Here is a 6,392-nt window from a genome sequence, read left to right as displayed (position 1 = left end):
AGACACTATTTAACCTAAGGTTGTTCTGTTGAAATCAGAAAAGGTTAAAAGGTTCTATTTCATGCACTTCTGCTTCTCACCCTTTCCTCTCCCTCCTAGAACCGTGAAAGGGTTTTCCTTGTCCTGAACTTCCACCCCCGAGCTTGCATATTTAATAGATCATCCTCTTCCAATTCCGCCACCTCCAGCATGATGCCGCCATCAAACACATTTTCCCCTCTCCTCCCACTCCTTTCAGCATTCCCAAAGGATCATTTCATTCATGATGCCCTGGTTCACTCCTCAGATACCTCTAACACCCCCTCCTTTTCCTCGGGCATCTTTGCAGTGGCAGATGAGTCAGTCACCAATGGATATAAATTTAAAATCTTTGCAAAAGAACCAGAGCTGAGATGAGCATTTAAAAAAAAAATCTACTGTATTGTTGTGAACGTGGAATGCAATGCCTGAAAGGCTGGTGGGAGCAGATTAAATAGTAACATTTGGAGCTTATGTAATGCTGATGTAATAATGATGTCAGATCACATGACTGAGAAGTAAGCGAGATCTGGAAGGAGGAGAAGCTCTAACTTCGTGTAGAGGCCCAAATGTGTATATACTTGCTGTAAATAAAGAGTAATGGTTTTGAGAAACTACAGCATATTTTGAGAGAATAGATAATCCCCAACACCCTCATCTAGACCCCGACCACACAATGAAACATGGTGGAAGTGAGTAAAAGACCCAGAGGACCTTAAACAGAAGATACAGGACTGGTAAGAAAAGAGATCCTTGATGGAAAGGCAAAAGAAAAATAAAATTAAGATTCATCAAGATGTTGAAACATCGTGGGAGCAACAGGTGCAGGCTGACATACAGACTCGGAGACCGGACAGCAGTGAGCACAGACCCAGAAAACAGCAGCACGGAAGCAACAACAATTCCAGCATTCAGCAAAAGCATGGAGTCCACAAAACCACTTCCAGAACTATTTCAGAGTGCAGAAGGCTCACAACAGGCCTAGAACTAGGGCAAATGGAGAAAAAGGTTCACGGTACAGAATTACACAAAAAGGATGAAAAGACCAGGTCAGTACATTACTTTATGCAGTGGGATCTATTGCTGACTACATGATAGCAAGGCAGGGGGCTTGATGAGATTTCAACTTTTTATAAAGAAGTCCTGCAATCTTTCAACTCTTATTGTAGCATCCTTTGGAATGTAATAATATAGCAATAGCTTTAATCAAAGGAAGCAAAGACCAGGCAAAAGCATGGATTAATTCATCAACAATCTCTATAGCTTGGCAGGGAGCTGTGATTATGGGATCTGAAGGGATGTTCTGATTCATGACACGATTGTAGTCGGGATCCTAGACGAAGCATTATCAGATCTTTTACAGACAAGAGAGGATTTAACACCAGTGAAGGCAGTGCAGGTTGCGAGGCAAAACGGAACTCAAGAAGTAGAATTGGGTGCTTGTTCGCAGAAGGAGAGGTCCCATGGAAAAGATCGAGTGAGACAATTCCATTTGTAGGCCACAAAAGAGAGCTTGCCAAAGCCTAAGCCTGAAAAACTGGGGAAAAAGGCTCTAACTGCCATTCTGAAATGTCTTTGGTGTGGTGGGAACAAACTGCACAGGCGAGAAGGATGTCCAGCAAGAGGCTGGGGGCAAAGTGCCACAACTGTTCATTTCAAAACTGTTTGTCGCTCAAAAATGCTGACAACGTATAAAAAGAGGGACAAAATTTTAAAACAGGGCCACATACAAGAAGTGGAAGAACCACAAGTAAATTAATTGAACTAAACTTTTTTGTGTTGGGGGGGGGGTGGTGGTAACTGATACTGAAAACAAGTATTTGAGTATTAAATTCCAAGTGGATGGACACCTCACAGAGTTTAAACTATACACAGGAGCAGGGGTTTTTCTGTTTCATCAGATGAAGTCAAATGAGTCAAGCAGGTTACATTGTAACCCTCATCTATCAAATTACAAGGCCCTGGTGGGACAACATTAAAAGTGAAAGACCAAATCATGGCAAAGCTAAAATATAAAGATCAAAAAATCCTCGAAACTCTGTCTTCAAAATCAAGATTGCTCTCTACTAAGCAGAAAGGCATGCCTAAAACTGAAATTAATATATTGCGAATGAAGTTGCCAATGTCAACTACAGCAGTATATTTTGAAATTAATTTCCAAAATTGCTTACTAGGGAAGTTAAAGACTGAGTACCATATCACTCTGCTATCTGATGCTAAACCAATTTGCCTCTTTACACCAAGGAAAGTCCTTCACCCACTCTTGGAGAAAGTCTAGGGTGAAATCGAAAAGATGCAACAGCAAGGGGTTATCTCACTGGTTACCATGCCAACAAAATGGTGTTCAAGGATGGTTACGTTCCCAAAGCCAAACAGTTCTATAAGAATCTGCATGGATTTAATGAACTAAACAAATCAGTCAAATGAGATATCTACTTGATGGCCTCAGTGGATGAGAACATTGCCAAACTAACCAAGAGTACTTTATTTAGCAAATTAGATGCAAACACTGTATTTTGGCAATTACAAAGAATCCGGATTGCTGACCACATTTATAACACCATTCGGTTGTTATTGCTTCAATATTTTATTGTTTCAATAGGTTGCCCTTTGGAACAAAGCCCGCCCCAGAAATTTTCCAGAGAACAATGCCTCACACTCTAGAAGGCATGGAAGTACTAATATGCCGTATGGAAGACATACTGATACATGGCTCCATGAGAGAAGAGCATGATCACAGAGTCAGAGCAGTCTTGAGAGTCTTACAGGATGCAGACCTAAAAGAATCCAATGGTGCAGACTAAGATTGATGAGATATGACTTCATCACAGAGGATGTGCAAGGGAAGTATCAAAGAACAGCGGGCACACTGTCACAAATATCATCAGAAGGAACCAAACAAGAGGATTTATACTTCATCGAAGAGTTTGAAGCATATACATCCTTAATCGCTCAGCTACTGCAAAAAAATTGCAGGAAAAATGCAAGCCCAGTAATGAGGTGTAGAATATCTCCAAGTCTGAGAATATTGTCTGGAAGGATGGCCAGGTTACAGCTCCACTAATCTGATACTACATCAGTATTTTAAACAGTGCAAGCAGCTCACAGTCATTGATGAGTTACTAGCCTTCAATGAGAGGATAGTCATATTGAGAACACTTTAGCTTGATATTCTTCAAAGGCTTCAGCAAGGTCATCAAGTTTTGAGAAATGCCATGTGAGAGCACAGCAATCAGGTGGCCAGTCATTAATCATACAGAAGAAATAATTTCTAACTGTCTTACTTATGCCTTCAACAGCCAAGAATAAAACCAACCACTATTACCTTCTACTTTTCCATCAAGGCAGTGGGAGCACATTTATTTGAATTTAGGGGGAAAACCTTCCTTACTTTCATTGGTTACTACTCACAGAGGATTGAAGTAAACAAATTGTATAGTATCACAGCAGAAGTAGTCATCTTATCCCTCAAGAGAATTTATGCAACACATGGCATCCCAGGTTTCATAGTGTCTGACAATAGGCTGCAAGTTGCTAATGAGATATTCCACAAATTCACAAATGAAATATGGCTTTGTTCATGTAACCAATTTACCTTGCTATCCTGAAGTGAATGGAGAAGCTGAGAGAGGGTTACGAACTGTCAAAGATTTATTGAAGAAAACAAAAGCCTTAATCTAGCTCTTCTGAGTTATTGATCCTCACAACTACAAAATGGTTTCTCAGCACCAGAGTTCCTAATGGGTAGGAGACTGAGAACACAGCTTCCATCTCTAGAACAAAAACTCAAACATAATATCACCACTAACTGCCATGAGAGTGTAAAACAATGTGAGGAAGAACAAAGAAGCAATCAGGTTCAGAACTTTAATCACAGGCACAAAACATTTGAGTTAGCAGTGTTGAAGCCCAGGGAGAGAGTATGGATCCAAGACCAACAAAAGGAAGGCATAATCATTGAACAAGTTCCACAACCCAGATCGTACAGGATTCAGGCTGACCAGTGTATCATAAGGAGAATCCACAGCGCCTTAATATCCTTGGAGAGAAAACCAATAGATACTTGAGCTTACTACTCAGATCATGATGAAGGAGAAGAAAGACTTACTACAAGCTCTACAGTCACCAAGGAGAAGAACACTCACACTGACAGAAGAGGGAATACAGAATGTCCTCAAGCTCAAAAGGAGATTAGAACGAGATCAGGGATATTGGTCAAGGCACCTTAGAAACTAACCATGTGAAATCTGAGACTTTGCGGGGAGATGTAAAGGGTTAACATCAGAAGCATACATGATGCTGATGTAAAAATGATGTCAGATCTCATAACTGAGAAGTAAGAGAGATCTGGAAGGAGGAGAAGCTCCAACCTCGTGTAGAGGCCCGAATGTGTAAATACTTGCTACAAATACAGAGTAATAGTTTTGAGAAACTACAGACTCAAGCAGCATTCCTTGGGATAATAGACAATCCCCAAAACCCCCATCTAAACCCCAACACACAATGAAACGCCATTCAAATGAGGTGAGAGTGACTGCCTTTGACATGAAGATTGCATTTGACTGAGTGTGGCATCAAGGAGCTCGAGCAAAACTGAAGTCAAGGGGAATCATGAGGAAAACTTTCCACTGTTTGGAGTCATACCTAGCACAAAGGAAGATGATTGTGGTTGTTGGAGGTCAGTCATCTCAGCACTGGGACATCGTTGGAGGAGCTCCTCAGGGTAGTGCCTGAGGCCCAACCATCTTCAGCTGCTTCATCGATGACCTTCCCTCCAAAATAAAGTCAGAAGTGGGGATGTTTGCTGATGATTGCACAATGTTCAGCACTAATTGCAACTCCTCAGATATTGAAGCAGTCCATGCTCATATGACAAGACCTGGACAATATTCAGGCTTGGGCTGAGAAATAGCAAGTAACATTTGCACCATATAAGTGCCAGGCAATGACCATCTCCAACAAGAGAGAATCTAACCATCTCCCCTTGACACTCAATGGCATTACCATCACTGAATCCCCCACTATCAACATTTTGGGCTACTACAGACCGGAAACTTAACTGGACAACCATATAAATACTGTGGCTATAAGAGCATGTCAGAGGCTGGGAATTCTGTGGTGAGTAACTCACCTCCTGACTCCCTAAAACCTGTTCACCATTTACAAGGCACAAGTCAGGAGTGTGATGGAATACTCTCCACTTGCCTGGCTGTGTACATCTGTAACAACACTCAAGAAACTCAACACCATCCAGGACAAAGCAGCCCGCTTGATTGGCACCCCCATCTACCACCGTCAACATTAGCTCCCTCCACCACTGACACACAGTAACAGCAGTGTGTACTATCTACAAGATACATTGCAGCAACTCACCAAGGCTCCTTCGACAGCACCTTCCAAACCTGAAACCCTGCCACCTAGAAGGACAAGGACAGCAGATACATGGGAACACCACCCTTTTCAAGTTCCTCGCCAAGTCACACACCATCCTGACTTGGAACTAACCGCCGTTCCTTCACTTTTGCTGGGTCAAAATCCTGGAACTCCCTTCCTAGCAGCACTGTGGGTGTTCCTAGAACATTTGGAGTACAGTGGTTCAAAGGCATTTAGGGATGAGCAATAAATGCTGGTCTAGCCAGCAATGCCCGCATCCCATGAATGAACCATTTCTAAAAAAAGGGAATTAGATAAATGCTTGAATGGAAAAAAAAAATACAAGGCTATGGGGAAAGAGCAGGGGTGTAGGATTAATTGGATAGCTCTAATAAAGGGCTAGAACAGGTGCAATGCGCTGAATGGTTGCCTTCATACTATGATTCTATGCATTATTTCACATTATATTAATGAAGCTTCCTGTGTCTTGGAAATAGGCACTTGCTCCCAATCATTTGGGACTTGTCAGTTTCCATTGACTCCTTCATAATGGCAACATGAGAAAATGCTGGAAATACTCAGCAGGTCCAGCAGCATCTGTGGAGAGAGAAGCAGTTTACATTTCATGTCACTGACCTTTCATCAGAGCTCCAGGCTGATTTGTATATAGTGACCCCTGCTGGAAGGTATGCAATGTGGATATTGAGTGATGGTATGTTTGAGCGAGGTTGTAATGCTTTTCCATGGTAAGATAGCCTGCCATCTCTTAGCTTCCATGAAATATAAAGGATATAGTTGTCTAAAGCTCAGGTTAGACTACATCTGGAGTATTGCATTCAGGTATAAGCACTTTAACTCAAGAAGGATATATTCCTGGGATGGAGGATGGTGTGGGGAGTGTGGGAAATGCAGTGTGTCGTTTAGGGTCACCAGAGTGACATCAAGGCTAAAATAGTTAAATTATAAGAGCAGGTTGCATAGACTTGGCTTTCATTCTCTAT

The sequence above is a fragment of the Cetorhinus maximus genome, chromosome 6, assembly GCF_964194155.1.
Source record: "Cetorhinus maximus chromosome 6, sCetMax3.hap1.1, whole genome shotgun sequence".
NCBI classification, from domain to species: Eukaryota; Metazoa; Chordata; class Chondrichthyes; order Lamniformes; family Cetorhinidae; genus Cetorhinus; species Cetorhinus maximus.
The sequence above is the reverse complement of the archived record's forward strand: the minus strand, read 5'-3'. Positions refer to the sequence as shown.